Consider the following 16,350-nt stretch of genomic DNA (forward strand, 5'->3'; position numbering starts at 1 on the left):
AATAGAAACTAAGCTTTTTTGTTTATGAAAGGACACAAGCTAGAAATATACAGGGAGAAGATGATTTCTATACAAAGACCGTGTAAGGAATCTGGAGCAGCAGCTGGATGACCTTCGACTCATAAGGGAGAATGAAGCAGTCATAGATGACAGCTACAGGGAGGTAGTCACACCTAGGCTGCCAGAAGCAGGTCGTTGGGTGACAGTCAGAGGGGGGAAAGCAAAGGTGAGTAGACAGGTAGTGCAGAGCACCCTTGTAGTCATTCAAGATTCAAAAAAACTTTATTGTCATTCTAACCGTACATCAGCTCTGCAGGGCAGAATGAGACAGCGCTTCCCAGGAGCAGTGCAATCATAACATAACAAACACAACACTAAATAATAACCGTAACAATGAATAGTAAAACACAACAGCCATATGTCAGTTAAAATCAAGTTATAAGTGTCCAGTGCAAATTAAAAGTGTCCAAAGCAGAGTCAGGTAGAGCAGCTATTTAGCAGTCTGACTGCCTGTAGGAGGAAGCTGTTTAGTAGCCTTGTGGTTTTAGTTTTGATGCTCCTGCAATGTTTGCCTGATGGCAGAAGAACAAACAGTTCATGGAGAGGGTGTGAGGGCTCTTTAATGATGTACCGGGTCTTCTGGAGGCATCGACTCTTAAAGAGGTCTTGGACAGAAGGTAGGAAAACCCCAATAACCTTCTCTGCTTCCCTAACCACCCTCTACAAGGCTTTTTTGTCGACAGCACTGCAGCTGGAGTATCAGGTTGTGATGCAAAAGGTCAGCACCCTCTCAACCACGAATAATAGCTAATACCGTCCTGGATACTGTTGGTGGGGACGACCAACCAGAGGTAAGCCACAGTGGCAGGGCCTCCGGCACTGAGTCTGACACGGTTGTGCAGAAGGGTGGGACAGAGAAGAGGAGAGCTGTCGACATTGGGGACTCTATAGACAGGGGAGCAGATAGGAGATTTTGGGGACGTGAGAAGGACACCCGCATGGTTTGTTGCCTCCCAGATGCCAGGGTCCGGGATGTCTCTGACTGGGTGCACGACATCCTGGTACGAGAGGGAAAGCAACCAGAAGTCATGATACATGTTGGTACCAATGACTTAGGAAGAGGGATGAGGTCCTGAAGTGTGAATTTCAGGAACTAGGCAAAAGGCTGAAGAACAGGACCTCAAGGGTGGCATTCTCAGGATTGCTGCCAGTGCTACGTGACAGTGATGGTGAGAATTGGAGGAGATGACAGTTGAATGCGTGGCTGAGGAGTTGGTGCAGGGGGCAGGGTTTTAGATTTTTGGATCATTGGGATTTCTTCTGGGGAAGGTGGGACCTGTACAGATTGGATGGGTTGCACCTGAACTCAAGGGGGAGCAATATCCTTGCAGGTGAGTTTGCTAGCATGGTTCGGGAGGGTTTAAATTAATTTGCAAGGGGGATGGGAGCCAGAGCGATAAAGCAGTGGAATGGAGTAAAGCAAGATCTAACATATAAAGAGGCTTTGAGGAAAGAGAAGCAGAATAAAGGATGTAAAGGTAGTAAGGTAGATGGGCTAAAGTGCATGTACTTCAATGCAAGAAGCATCAGGAACAAAGGTGATCAACTGGATAGAGCTTGGATACATACATGAATTATGTGGCCATTACAGAGACTTGGCTGGCACCAGGGCAGGAATGGATTCTCAACATTCCTGGATTTCAGTGCTTTAAAAGGGATAGATAGGAGGGAAAAGGGGAGGAGGGGTGGCATTACTGGTCAGGGATACTATTACAGATACAGAAAGGGTGGGGAATGTAGCAGGATCCTCTTTTGAGTCAGTATGGGTGGAAGTCAGGAACAGGAAGGGAGCAGTTACTCTACTGGGAGTATTCTATAGGCCCCCTGGTAGCAGCAGAGATACCGAGGAGCAGATTGGGAGGCAGATTTTTGAAAGGTGCAAAAATAACAGGGTTGTTATCATGGGTAACTTCAACTTCCCTAATATTGATTGGCACCTGATTAGTTCCAATGGTTTAGACAGTGCAGAGTTTGTTAAGTGTGTCCAGGATGGATTCCTGTCACAGAATGTTGACAGGCCGACTAGGGAGAATGCCATACTAGATCTAATATTAGGTAACGAACTGGGTCAGGTCACACATCTCTCAGTGGGTGAGCATCTGGGGGATAGTGACCACCGCTCCCTGGCCTTTAGCGTTATCATGGAAAAGGACAGAATCAGAGAGGACAGGAAAATTTTTAATTGGGGAAAGGCAAATTATGAGGCTATAAGGCTGGAACTTGCGGGTGTGTATTGGGATGATGTTTTTGCAGGGAAATGTACTATGGACATGTGGTTGATGTTTAGAGATCTCTTGCAGGATGTTAGGGATGAATTTGTCATGGTGAGGAAGATAAAGAATGGTAGGGTGAAGGAACCATGGGTGACAAGTGAGGTGGAAAATCTAGTCAGGTGGAAGAAGGCAGCATACAAGAGGTTTGGGAAGCAAGGATCAGATGGGTCTATTGAGGAATATAGGGTAGCAAGAAAGAAGCTTAAGAAGGGGCTGAGAAGAGCAAGAAGGGGACATGAGAAGGCCTTGGCGAGTAGGGTAAAGGAAAACCCCAAGGCATTCTTCAATTATCTGAAGAACAAAATGATGACAGGAGTGAAGGTAGGACTGATTAGAGATAAGGGTGGGAAGATGTGCCTGGAGGCTGTGGAAGTGAGCGAGGTCCTCAAGGAATACTTCTCTTCGGTATTCACCAATGAGAGGGAACTTGATGACAGTGAGGACAATATGAGTGAGGTTGATGTTCTGGAGCATGTTGATATTAAGGGAGAGGAGGTGTTGGAGTTGTTAAAATACAAACGTTTGTACATTAGGACAGATAAGTCCCTGGGACCTGACAGGATATTCCAAAGGCTGCTCCACGAGGCGAGATAAAAGATTGCTGAGCCTCCGGCTAGAATCTTCATGTCCTTGTTGTCCATGGGAATGGTACCAGAGGATTGGAGGGAGGCGAATGCTGTCCCCTTGTTCAAAAAAGATAGTAGGGATAGTCTGGGTAATTATAGACCAGTGAGCCTTACGTCTGTGGTGGGAAAGCTGTTGGAAAAGATTCTTAGAGATAGGATCTATGAGCATTTAGAGAATCATGGTCTGATCAGGGACAGTCAGCATGGCTTTGTGAAGGGCAGATCATGTCTAACAAGCCTGATAGAATTCTTTGAGGAGGTGACCAGGCATATAGATGAGGGTAGTGCAGTGGATGTGATCTACATGGATTTTAGTAAGGCATTTGACAAGGTTCCACACGGTAGGCTTATTCAGAAAGTCAGAAGACATGGGATCCAGGGAAGTTTGGCCAGGTGGATTCAGAATTGGCTTGCCTGCAGAAAGCAGAGGGTCATGGTGGAGGGAGTACATTCGGATTAGAGGGCTGTGACTAGTGGTGTCCCACAAGGATCGATTCTGGGACCCCTACTTTTCGTGATTTTTATTAACGACCTGGATGTGGGGGTAGAAGGGTGGGTTGGCAAGTTTGCAGACGCCACGAAGGTTGGTGGTGTTATGGATAGTGTGGAGGATTGTCAAAGATTGCAGAGAGACATTGTAGGATGCAAAAGTGGGCTGAGAAGTGGCAGATGGAGTTTAACCCTGAGAAGTGTGAGGTGGTACACTTTGGAAGGACAGACTCCAAAGCAGAGTACAAAGTAAATGGCAGGATACTTGGTAGTGTGGAGGAGCAGAGGGATCTCGGCGTACATATCCCCAGATCCCTGAAAGTTGCCTCACAGGTAGATAGGGTAGTTAAGAAAGCTTATGGGGTGTTAGCTTTCATAAGTCGAGGGATAGAGTTTAAGAGTCGCGAGGTAATGATGCAGCTCTATAAAACTCTGGTTAAGCCACATTTGGAGTACTGTGTCCAGTTCTGGTCACCTCACTATAGGAAGGATGTGGAAGCATTGGAAAGGGTACAGAGGAGATTTACCAGGATGCTGCCTGGTTTAGAAAGTATGCATTATGATCAGAGATTAAGGGAGCTAGGGCTTTAGAGAGAAGGAGGATGAGAGGAGACATGATAGAGGTGTACAAGAACACCTGATAGAGGTGTACAAGGTGTACATGATAGAGGTGTACATGATAGAGGAATAGATAGAGTGGATAGCCAGCGCCTCTTCCCCAGGGCAACACTGCTCAATACAAGAGGACATGGCTTTAAGGTAAGGGGTGGGAAGTTCAAGGGAGATATTAGAGGAAGGTTTTTTACTCAGAGAGTGGTTGGTGCGTGGAATGCACTGCCTGAGTCAGTAGTGGAGGCAGATACACTAGTGAAGTTTAAGAGACTACTAGACAGGTATATGGAGGAATTTAAGGTGGGGGGAGGTATAGGGGAGGCAGGGTTTAAGGGTCGGCACAACATTGTGGGCCGAAGGGCCTGTACTGTGATGTACTATTCTATGTTCTATGAAAGAACATCTTTCCCCAATTATGTTTACCTTTACGCGAATGAATGGTAGAATAAACTTTGACAGTGGAAAGGAGTAAACAGATTTGAACTGGATCCTCAACACGAAATCAATAGCCTTCCATGGAGTATAATGGTAATGCAGAAAACAGTAGTATAATTCAGCACAGTAAGCCAATTATCCCCTGGCAGTTATTTATAAATTGGGGGATTTATTAATATTTTCCCTTCAATAACAAAGGAATTTTGTTGCCGCAGACTTAAATACAAACCGAAAGTCAGATATACGAGTTGAAATGCCCTGCTCTGAGTGACGCTTTTTACCGCCACCCAGCAAGACCCGTGTCCATCTGAAGATCATTCGTTAGACGAATCTAGTCTTACTGCAAAACGTCGCCTGCCTTGGAAACGAGCAGCATTTAATCAGAATGAAAGACCGTGTCGAGAGTTGTCGTATCGACGAGGCAGTGACTAGAGCGAGACCCCGGAGAGCCACGAGTGAGTTGGCTGAAGCGGCAGGAAAGGGCAGCTTTTAGTAGTGGCTGAGGAGGAAGGACAGAAATTGGGGTCTGACTAACTGCAGGGTGGCACTGCTCCGCCACCAGGCCTAAGGGAGCGAAAGATGAATGAGCGGTGACCCCTCGCTGATGACCCTATCGCTGTGTCGGAGGTGCGGCGGGCAGCAAACATCTTCCTGTAAAGCTCATTGGTGAGCCCTACCTTCACAGAGCCGCGGGGCAGAGCGGGCAGCGCCACGCACAGCACAAACATCAGATACACCAGAAAGATGTTCTGGGTCACTAGTTCCTCCGGGCAACCAAACACCTTCAGCATCTCGGGCAGCCACAGGCCCAAACTCAGGGTCAGCAGGAAGGAAAACAGCACTATGGCAGCCATCTGCGGGCGAGAGAACTTGCTCATCTTTCTCGGCTCCCCGCAGCCCCGGACTGGCTGTCTGCTGACCAGCAAACCGTAGATGCTGTCAACAGCGAAGCAGACCCCTTCCCACTCCGGATGGGACTCCGCCTCAGCCTGCCCGCCCCGGATACAGAACGAGATCACTTCCTTCATGTGGAGAGACGGAAGGGTTTAGGTGCCTGAATCCGGAGTAATGTGCGAGCTGCTGTGGCTGCAAGCTCCCTCTCTCTCTGATCCGCCGGTACCCTCTGCCTGTCTTTGTCCCCATCCACTTCACACACACGTTTCCCCCTCACCTCCCATCTGTTTGCAAACATCGAGCACCTCTCCCTTCCCGACTCCCATTCTCACCTCATTATCAGAACCAGGACTGGTGATCCTGCGCGTCAGCCTCCAGCAGCTCTCTCCCGTCTTCACACTCCTCTCCGCCCACCTTGCTCCATCTGTTGTTTCCCCTTTTTCCTTTCCTTGTCTGTCTTCATCTATCATTCAGCTGCCACAGTCTTCCAACTCTGCGCCCGCTCGAGTCCCCCGCCTGTTTCTTCCAGTCTTCCTCAGTCCGCCAATGGCCTCGGAGTCCTTTCTCCTCTTCATTCTAGCCATCTCACCTCACTCTGCTGAAGCAGGGTTTCGACCCAAAACAGCGACAATTTCTTTCCTCCCACAGATGCTGCGTGATCCCTGAGATCCTCCAGCATTTTGTGTGTGTTGGCCTGAGTTCTTCCACCAGATCGTTTGACACTTCCTGTCTGTTGCCCAGATAGCATCCGTGATGACTGAGCAGGGGGGGATCATGGTGAGAGCACAATTCTCTCTGCTTCAGACAGAAAATAATAACAACTTCAAGCAGAACATTTTTAATATTTAGCTGAGAAAAGGGAGGTGATGCAGCCTCTCCATTGCGGCATTGAGTTCAAGTTCATTGTCATTCAACTGTGCATATGTATACCGCCAAACGAAACAACATTTTCTGACTAAGGTGCACATCACAGTACATATAACACACACACACATAACACATAAACTAATATTACCACAAATAAATTAGCTAATAATAAGGTGCATTTACAATACAAGTTAAAAACGTGTCAGGGCTCGGGGTATCAGTCCGAAACATAGGAGCGACATCCTGATGAAGGGTCTCGGCACAAAACATTGACTCTACTCTTTTCCGTAGATGCTGCTTGGCCTGCTGAGTTCCTCCAGCATTTTGTGTGTGTTGCTCGGATTTCCAGCGTCTGCAGGTTTTCTCTTGTTTGTGAGTATGACACTACTGTTGCTTCATACATGATGAGACCAGGATGATGGCAGGGAGTTCAATAGTCATCTGGCCGGGGGGGTAAAAACTGTTTCCCATTCTGACAGTTCTTTTCCTAATGCTACATTACCTCCTGCCTGCTGGAAGGGGGTAAAAGAAATGTATGGATGGATGGGAGGGCCCTGCATAAGCAGCCCTCTTGATAAATACTTGTAATGGGTGGAAGAGATGATCCTTTCAACAGTCCTCACAAACCTTGTCGTCAGATGCCCTGCAAATCCCATACCAGACAGTGATGCCAGATAGTCAGGACAATCTCAATGTTGCTCCTATTAAAATTGGTTATAATAGGGTTGGGGGTGGGGTGTTCACTCACATCAGTCTCCGCAGGAAACAGAGACACTGTAGGGTGCTTTCTTGACCAAAGAGGTGGTGTTGACGGACGAGGTGAGCATATCATCTACACATATGTTAATGACCTACACATAAAAACTAAAACATTTTCTCACATTTTCCCTTTTAGAAGCAATATCAATAACTATTTGTTCAAAGCTCAGTCTTGAATAGCCAGCATTTGTTTAATTTAAATGTTGGCCATACCCATTGTTATTGGGTTTCATCACAAATCCTGGTCTCTTCACTAGTTTCATCCCATACCCTGGCAATTATTTCAAGCCGGACAGTATCAGAATCAAACCTGAGTTGTCCACTGTTCATTTCACTGAATAGATGCTGTCTGATCTGCTGAGTTCCTCCAGCATTTTGTGTGTATTGTTCCAGAAATCCAGCATCTGCAGTCCCTCTTGTGTCTCCTAGATTCTGATTCCATATATTCTTTATATGTAGATATACCTTCCCTCACAGACAATGTCGATAAACATCTGCTGCCTTTGCTCCTCCCAAATGCCATGTGCTATATAAATCCCAAACACTGGCAGTGCTTAATGATTTCCCTGGCAAGTTTTTGTATCAATGCAGGCTTCCGTCTAATATAAACTTACTTTTTCAAACTTTCTTCTCTTATCAGTGTCCATTTATGGAAGTCCTGATCTGGGAATTCTGGCCCATTGGTGTTCTTCCTTAGTTGCTCCTACCTAGCCCCGGTAATTGTATTTGTTTGGGACCAGCACTCAGTGCTCCCTAAAGCCCATATCTTCTGGTCCACCCTTTCTTCCTTTCTTTGGTAAATTCACTACCCATACAAAGCTTCAGGTTACAAAATATTTTCACCCTGTCTGAGATCAATTTCCCCCCAACCATATGATCCTAAAATCTCTTAAAGGTACAATTTAAATGAATGTTTATATAATATAGGGAAATATCCACTATTTCAGTAATCAGTCAGGATCATAATTTAGTCACATAAAACAATTACTGAAAGATAGTTTATTTCTTACTGGATATTAGTATAGCCTGCACAATGAATGGCAGAACCCACAGTAATGTCAAGAAGCAATAGGACCTTGTTGTACAAGTCCAAGGATCACTGAAAGAGGCAACATACAGTACATCGTAAGGTGCTGAAGAAAGCTAGGGCTTAGAATATAAGAACAGGGAGGTTATGAATATATCTTTATCAAACATTTTTTGTATCTGTAGCTAGTAGAGTAGATATGAGGTTGTAATCTAATTACACTAGAAGAAATCCTTTTATAAAATTACTAAACCAAGTTAAAACACATAGAAGGGGAGTAATAGACTGGCATATGTTGGGGAATGGTCTAAGAACATAAAAGAGAGCAGGAGTAAAAGGGCAATTTTCAGATTGGAAGCTGTGACTAATCGTGTACCATGAGAATTGCTGCTAGGGCCCTGGCAGCTCCCAATCTATATCAATAGTTTAGATAAGAAGATGTAGTGTGATCGGCCTAAATCTGTTGTATGTCAGTGTGGACTTTGAGGAGAATGCCCAGAGTTTTCAGAGGGATATAGTCACGATATGTAATGAAATGAGGACATGATAGGTGAGGAATATGGAAAAAGTGTGAGGTTGTCCATGTTGGAAGACAAAAAAAGGACAACATATTTTTAAATGGTGAGAGATTGAAATGTGTTTGTGCAATGAAGCTCTAATATCAGTGAAATTTAACACGAAGGAGCAGCAATCATTTAGGATAGCTAAGCGAGCATTGTCCTTTATTGCAAGAGTGCATATGTCTTGTTCTCATTGTGTAGGACACTGGCGCGTCTGCAGTTGGAATATATTGCAAGCAACTTTTATTTCCCATCCTAAGATGTGGCAAGTCATTTAGCTAATCTTCTACTTTGACATTTAAAAATTGAACATTGGCATTCTTTAGACCTATATTTGCTAAAATAAAAGTGATCAATTGTTAGGTATATCTGCAGTTAATTTGTGAACAACCCCATGAAACACTGCATTTAATGTTTAAAATATTAATAGTACAAAACCTAGCCATATTAAAGTAAATTCTGTTTCACATACTGTCAAAGTCCTGAAGTTCCACGCCACCAGGTTGAAGAATAGCTACTTCCCTTCAACCATTCAGTTCTTGAACCAACCTGACCAACCAATTCTAATCACTACCTCAGTATAGCACCACTGTAACCACTTTATACTAAAATGAATTTCTAATCACATTCATTCTTGTATAATTTTGTATAATTCATGTTTGTTTTTTTTCTGTGCATTGAACATAGGATCAAGCCCTTCAGCCAGCATGTCTGTGCTGACCATCATGTCAATCCAAATGAATCCCATCTGCCTACACATCCATATTTCTATATCCTTCCATTCTCCGCCTGTTAAATGCTTCTTAAACACTGCATATGACAATAAACTTAACTTTGACTTTTGACTTTATCAATTGGAAGCTAGATTTAATACACTTTGAAATTGTGATTACTACTTAATCTATTTTATTGATCTATATTGCAGCAATCTAATTGTAATTCAATTAAAATGCAAATATGAAACTCCGAACTCCTAATCCCTTGTATGTACTGGATGGTTTAAATATTACTCTGATTTTGAATTTGTCATTTTTACAGCTCTATTTTGCCCAGTCTTTTCAATTTAACAGAATGTTTTCTTCGAAGACATCCCACTTGTAAATCATGTCTTGGTATATAGAAGCATTTCCAGTCATCCATTGCTTTCTTCTGCTTGCTGACACGAATTCAGTCCTTTGTGCAATATATGTGGAATTCTAATAATGTGGACCATATCAAAATTAGTTGGGCCTGTTCTCCCTTGAGTATAGAAAAATGAAAGATTTTATTAGAACATATAAAATATTTACAGACATGATTTGTTAGGTGCAGTTGGCTGTGCTCTCTACAACTAGGGGTCATAGTAACAAAAAATGGGTTGTCACTTAAGAAGAAGAGAGAAGAAATTTCTACACTAAGAGGTGACAAATCTTTGAAATACCTTACTAAAATGGCGGTGGAGGCTCGATCGCTGAGTAGATTTCAGAAAGGAGATTTTTAGGTAAGGAATATTATGGACAACATTAGGAACCTTAAGAGCATTCACCGGGAGCATCAGAAGTTCCACATAAACAGCAGAAACAGAGTATCACCTCATTTCCAACCTACAGTTGTCATTGACATCAAAAGACTGCCAAGATGATTTTGTCTCTGTTTAAAGCTGCAATTTGCTTGTCAAATGGGGTGAGACCAGCAACCTAAGGCTCAATGTGGACGAGACAAAAGTGATGGTTGTGAACTTCAGGGAGATGCAGGTCAGCCACTCACCATTGCACATCAGTAGGGTGAAGAGCACAAAGTTCCATGGTGTGCACATAATGGACTATTTAACCTAGACCTACAGCATCTCTTCATTATTCAAGAAGGCACAGTAGTGTCTATAGTTTCTGAGGAGGTTGAGCTATGGAAGGCTCCTCAACCCCATTCTAACAACTTGCTGCAGGAGCACCATTGAGAATGTCCAGTATGCCTGCATCATTGTGTGGTACAGAAACTTCAAGATATTGGACTGCAAGACCCTACAGAGGCCAGTAAAAAATGCCGAGAGGATCACCAGGGTCTCCCCCCTCACTATTTGTTACATTTACTGGAAGGGTTGTATATGAAGGGCCCTGAAGCATCCTCTTCTTCTTCTTCTTTGTCTTGTTTTACAGCAGTTGGCACCCTGCTTAATGGTGCATTACTGCCGCCTCCTGCTCCGGAGTGTGCAATAGACTTACATTCTAAATCCCTTCACCCAATCACACACACACACACACATCCCCTAACCTACACTTTATCCTCCCATCTTTGGCCATCCTAGTACCCTATTCCTACTTATCCGTCATATCTTATTAAAAAACCCCTGTACCCCTTAAGAAAGCTAAAAATACCCTAAACTGTGCTCTCTCACCCATGCCCAGCAACCCTTTCAATGTGAATTCCTGCACCCCCAGTTCTCTTAGATTAATTCTCATCATCACTCTCTGTATCCCATACTTCCTGCAACTCAGAACTACATGTTCTACTGACTCCTGTTCCTGACATTCCTCACACAATCCTGTCTGGTGTTTCCCTATCATTTTCAATGTTTTGTTTAATGCACAATGCCCCAGCCTTAACCTAGTCCACACAGTCTCCTCTCTTGTGTATCCACCACCTACCCTAGTACCTGCAACACTTTTTTGTATTTGATAAAAATGCCTCCCTTTCCCCTCCCTGTCCCATCTTTCTTGCCACATTTGGTTGATTTTTTCCCAGATTACACACTTAACCTCTGCTTTGCTGATTCTAGTGTGCACTTCTATATTTTCTTTCTTTAACGCCTTCTTTTCCAACTCATCCACCCTCTCATTCCCCTTCACCCCTGCATGTGCTGGAACCCGTAGAAATTTTACCTGACCTCCCTGATTTGCAATTCTTGTGACTGACTGAAGGACTTCATAAAGTACATCTGGCCGACTGTTTGAGTGAAAAGACCTTAAACTTGCTAGAATTGAGGATGAATCTGAGCATATCAACACTTCGACTTGTCTAGCTTTCTCCACCCATCGCAATGCCACCAACACTGCCAGCATCTCCACTGTATACACCCCTAACTTATTAGATGTTCTGCTGATTCCAAGTTCTTTTGCTGGTATAGCCACCCCAAACCCTGTCACTCCTATTTCAGGTTCCTCAGCACCATCCATATAAATCTGAGTATAATCACTATACTTTTCCATCACATGACAGTTAAATGCACTTACCAAATCAGTTTTATATTTTCCTTTCCTTTTTACCTCTAACAAATGCCAGTCTATGTCAGGCCATACAAGCTTCCATGGAACTACAGCCAGACTGAAGCATTGATGAAGATCCCTACCACCCTTCCCAAAATCTCTTTGACCCACTACCTTCAGGAAGGAGGTACAAGAACATCAGGACTGGGACTGCCAGACTGAGTAACAGCTTCTTCCCCCCAGGCTGAGAGACGAATGATACCCTGCCACTGTTAAGATCTCATTACTGGAACAGCAAGCTGTTTACTGTTTACCTGTGGTGCACACTTCACATGCATTTTCAATTATATTTGATTAACTCATTTGTGGTAATAATTTGTTTTATGTGCTGAGTGTGATTCATGTATTGTGGGTGCTTCCTGCTCCAAAAGAAGATTATTCATTTGTTTGTATATGTGTGCAATTGGTAATCAATTTGAACTTGAACAATTTATTCAAACTCCCAAGTTTTAAGTATTCACACATCACAAATAATTAATTATCCACAATATGTATGAGGCCAAAATAATCCACAATTAACCCACCTCCAGCCATTTCAACAATATATTGAGTAATGAATATTGAGATGGATAATGAAGAAGACAGAGCAGATATTATATGCATCCCTGAAATGCTGAGTTTCAGCCAGAGTAGCAATGTTTGGGGTTCACTAAAACTGATTTTTGTTCAAGCTGCAGGGGAAGCCAGGTCCATTGCTGCTGGAGGCTGGAGCTGGAGACCTGTCCTGGGGTTAAAGGACTCTGTGTGTGGGTAGGAGAGAGGAACAGGGCTTCTTTTTGCTGTTGTTTTTTGTTGTTTGTTGTGTTCTGCGAAGCTGTGTTGGTGCCGGAATGTGTGGTGACACTTTCAGACTGGCGGAGACGTGGAACCGAATCATACCACAGCAAGAGTGTACACGGCAAATTCTCTGGCCCAAGATTCTGAACACAGTTGATGTCGGAAATTCAGGCTTTTGTGGGGTACCGCTTCATGATGAAATTTAACTCATTTTCCTTATTGACATTTTTATTGGTTTTATTATTGCTACATATAGTGAAGTGCAGTGAAAAACTTGTCTTGCATAGTGTTCAAACAGATAACATCATTACACGGTACATTGAGGTAGTACAACATAAAACAGTAACAAAATGAAGAATAAATTGTATCAGCTACAGACAAAATGCAGTGCACAGAAATAAGGTGACAAGGTAGATTGTGAAGTCAAGAGTCCATCTTATTGTACTAGGGAACCATTTAATTGTCTCAAAACAGCGAGAGAGAAGCTGTCCTTAAGCCTGGTGGTACAAGGTTTCAGACTTGTTTGTTTTACTGAATGGGAGACTGGGATGGGTGGGGTCTCTGATTATTCTGGCTACTTTACTGAGGCAGCACAAAGAATCCATGGAGGGGAGGCTGGTTTCTGTGCTGAGCTGTGTTCACAACCCTCTACAGTTTCTTGCGGTCAAGGGAAGAGCAGTTGCCATAGCAAGCTGTGATGCATCCATATGTAGAGTCATAGAGGAGTCCAGCACGAAACAGGCCATTAGGCCCATCTAGTCCATGCCAAACTGTTATTCAGCCCAGCCTCATCAAGCTGCACCTGGATCATGGCCCTCCATATGCACCCCCTCCCCATCCATATACTTATCCAAACTTCTCTTAAATGTTGAATTCAAATCTGCATCCATTACTTCTGCTGGCAGCTTGTTCCACACTCCCATCATCCTCTGAGTGAAGATGTTCCCCTTACATATTTCACCTTTTACCCTCAACCTAAGGCCTCTAGTTGTAGTCTCACCCAGTGACAGTGGGAAATGCCTGCTTGTATTTATCCTATTTATACTCCTCATAATTTTGTACACCTCTATCAAATGCCCACTCATTCTCCTACGCTCCAGTGATTAAAGTCCTAAACTATTCAAACTTTTTCTGTAACTCAGGTAGTCTTAACCTATATGGTTCCATACGTTTTGCTATATTAACTACTGAAATTGCAGATAGTTTTGGTCAGTTCTGTAGTTGGCATATTGGATCATGGATTATTGACTACAGCTCCACCTTCAATATGATAATCCCAAACGAACTCACACCTCCCTGTGCAACTCCATACATGACTTCCTGCAGTTATTAAGGAAAAGCAGCAACACTTCCACCACGGTTATTCTCAACACTGGTACCCCACTAGATTATGTCTGTAGCCCCTTGCTCTACTCCCTGTACACACGACTGCGTGGCCAGTTTCTGCTCCAACTTCATCTACAGGTTTGTAGATGATAGTGGGCTGTATCTCAAATAACAATGAAACAGAGTACAGGAAGAAGTACTGTACAGCATATTAACGAGGTGCCACGTTAACAATCTTTCCCTCGAAGTCAGCAAAACTAACGAGCTCGCCATTGCTTCTGTCTGTATCAGTGGTGCCGAGGTTGAGAGTTTTGATTCCCTAGCAGTGAACGTCATTAATTGCCTGCCCCGTCCAACCAGTACACGTCACGCGAAGAAAACACGAATACCTGTACTTCCCCAGGACGCTAAAGAATTTTCCCATGTCCCCGTCAACCCCTGCCGATTTTTTTTTATTGAAAGCATTCAATCTGGGTACATCACGGCTTGGTGTAACAACCACAGGAAAATCCAGAGGGTTGTAGACACAGCTCAGCACGGAAACCAGACTCCCCTCCATGGACTCTCCTCGCTGCCTCAGTAAGGTAGTCAGCGTATTGACAACATCTACCATAAACGCTGCCTGGGCAGGGCGAAAAGCATTATCAGGGATGCATCTCACCCTAAGCATGGACTTTTTACTCTCCTCCCATCCGGTAGGCGCTACAGAAGCCTCCGCTCCCGCATCAGCAGGCACAGGAAGAGCTTCTTCCCTGAGGCTGTGACACTGCTGAATCTAACATCACAGCGCTAAGCAGTATTGCATCCATATTGTACTCTCGGTACTTTTATATTTGTGTGCTGTAGCACTTTTTAAATTCGCAGTTATTTTGTAAATAACATTATTCTTTGCATTTCTGGTCAGATGCTAAATGCATTTCATTGGCTTTGTATCTGTACTCGGCACAATGACAATAAAGTTGAAACTAATCTAATCTAATCTAATATGATAATCAGAGACCCACCCTGGTCTCCCATCGGGCAGAAGATACGAAAGTATGTACTAGATCATAGTACAAGATTCACACGTACATCAAGCCAAATGTCCTGACGAAGCGTCTCGGCCTGAAACGTCGACTGCACCGCTTCCTAGAGATGCTGCCTGGCCTGCTGCGTTCACCAGCAACTTCGTTGTGTGTTGCTCAAGCCAAATGCGACGTTTTGCGACAGAATGTTCTTGTTTTGCGACTCTGAGAAAGTGTCCGCAAGTGTCGCCAGGCGATCGGCGTTTAATGTTCCCACGTATTAACTCCTTACCCGTACCGTTTGGAATGGAGCCTCGGCCTTCCGATCGCTACAAAGCGTTCGCTACCGTGGAAACGAGAGAAAATCTGCAGATGCTAGAAATCCGAGCAACTCACACAAACTTCTGCAGGAACTCAGCAGGCCAGGCAGCATCTATGGAAAAAAGTACAGTCGATGTTTCGGCAGGAAACGCTACCGCGCCATCCGTCGACTCTATTGGTTTTGCAACAGTTTTGTCTCAGTCTAATTAGATACCCAACTTCGAACATAGAAATTTAGAGTACGTTACAGGCCCTTCGGCCCATGATGTTGCGCCGACAATGTAACCTACTCTAGAAACAGCCGTGAATTTCTATAGCGCATAGCCCTCTATTTTTCTGAGCTCCGTGCACCTATCTAAGAGGCTCTTAAAATACCCTATTGTATCCGCTTGCAGTACTGCCGCCAGCAGTGCATTCCACGCATCACCACTCTGTGTGAAAAACTTACCGCTGACATCCCCTCGGTACCTATTTACAGCACCTTAAAAATATGTTCCCTCATGTTAGCCATTTTGGCCCTGGGAAAAAGCCTCTGGTTATCCACACAATCAATGCCTCTCATCATCTTATACACCTCTGTCAGGTCACCCCAACCTTTGTGTCATCAGCAAACTTACTTACCCACCCTTCTACCTCTTCATCCAGGTCACATAAAAATCACCAGGAGAGGGAGTCCCAGACCACCTCCCTGTGGAACACCGCTGGTAACTGACCTCCATACAGAATACAAACCATCTACAACCACGCTTTGCCTTCTGTTGGCAAGCCAGTTCTGGATCCACAAAGCAAGGTCTCCTTGGATCCCATGCCTCCTTACTTTCTGAAGGAGCTTTGTATGGGGAACCTTTATGAAATGCCTTACTGAAATCCATATAGACTACATCCACTGCTCTACCTTCATCAATGTGTTTTGTTCCATTCTCAAATAATTTAATCAGGCTCGTAATGCACGACCTGCCCTTGACAACACCATACTGACTAACGCCAATCAGATTACGTCTCTCCAAATGTTCATAAATCCTGCCTCTCAGGATCTTCTCCAACAACTTGCCCACCACTGAAGTAAGACTCTCATGTCTTT

General features: G+C 44.1%; 1 long non-coding RNA gene across 2 annotated transcripts; it reads left to right on the top strand.

Moving 5' to 3' along the window:
- The first annotated feature begins 5,529 nt into the window (after positions 1-5,529).
- Positions 5,530-12,109, top strand: LOC140195880 (uncharacterized). Of its 2 annotated transcripts, none has more exons than XR_011885561.1 (3): positions 5,530-5,611; positions 6,548-6,628; positions 11,858-12,109. It is a non-coding gene; the product is annotated as an uncharacterized lncRNA (long non-coding RNA). The 2 variants fall into 2 exon arrangements; XR_011885560.1 differs by having other exon boundaries at positions 5,539-6,166.
- The last annotated feature ends 4,241 nt before the right edge of the window (positions 12,110-16,350 follow it).

The sequence above is a fragment of the Mobula birostris genome, chromosome 4 (assembly GCF_030028105.1).
Source record: "Mobula birostris isolate sMobBir1 chromosome 4, sMobBir1.hap1, whole genome shotgun sequence".
Classification (NCBI taxonomy): domain Eukaryota; kingdom Metazoa; phylum Chordata; class Chondrichthyes; order Myliobatiformes; family Myliobatidae; genus Mobula; species Mobula birostris.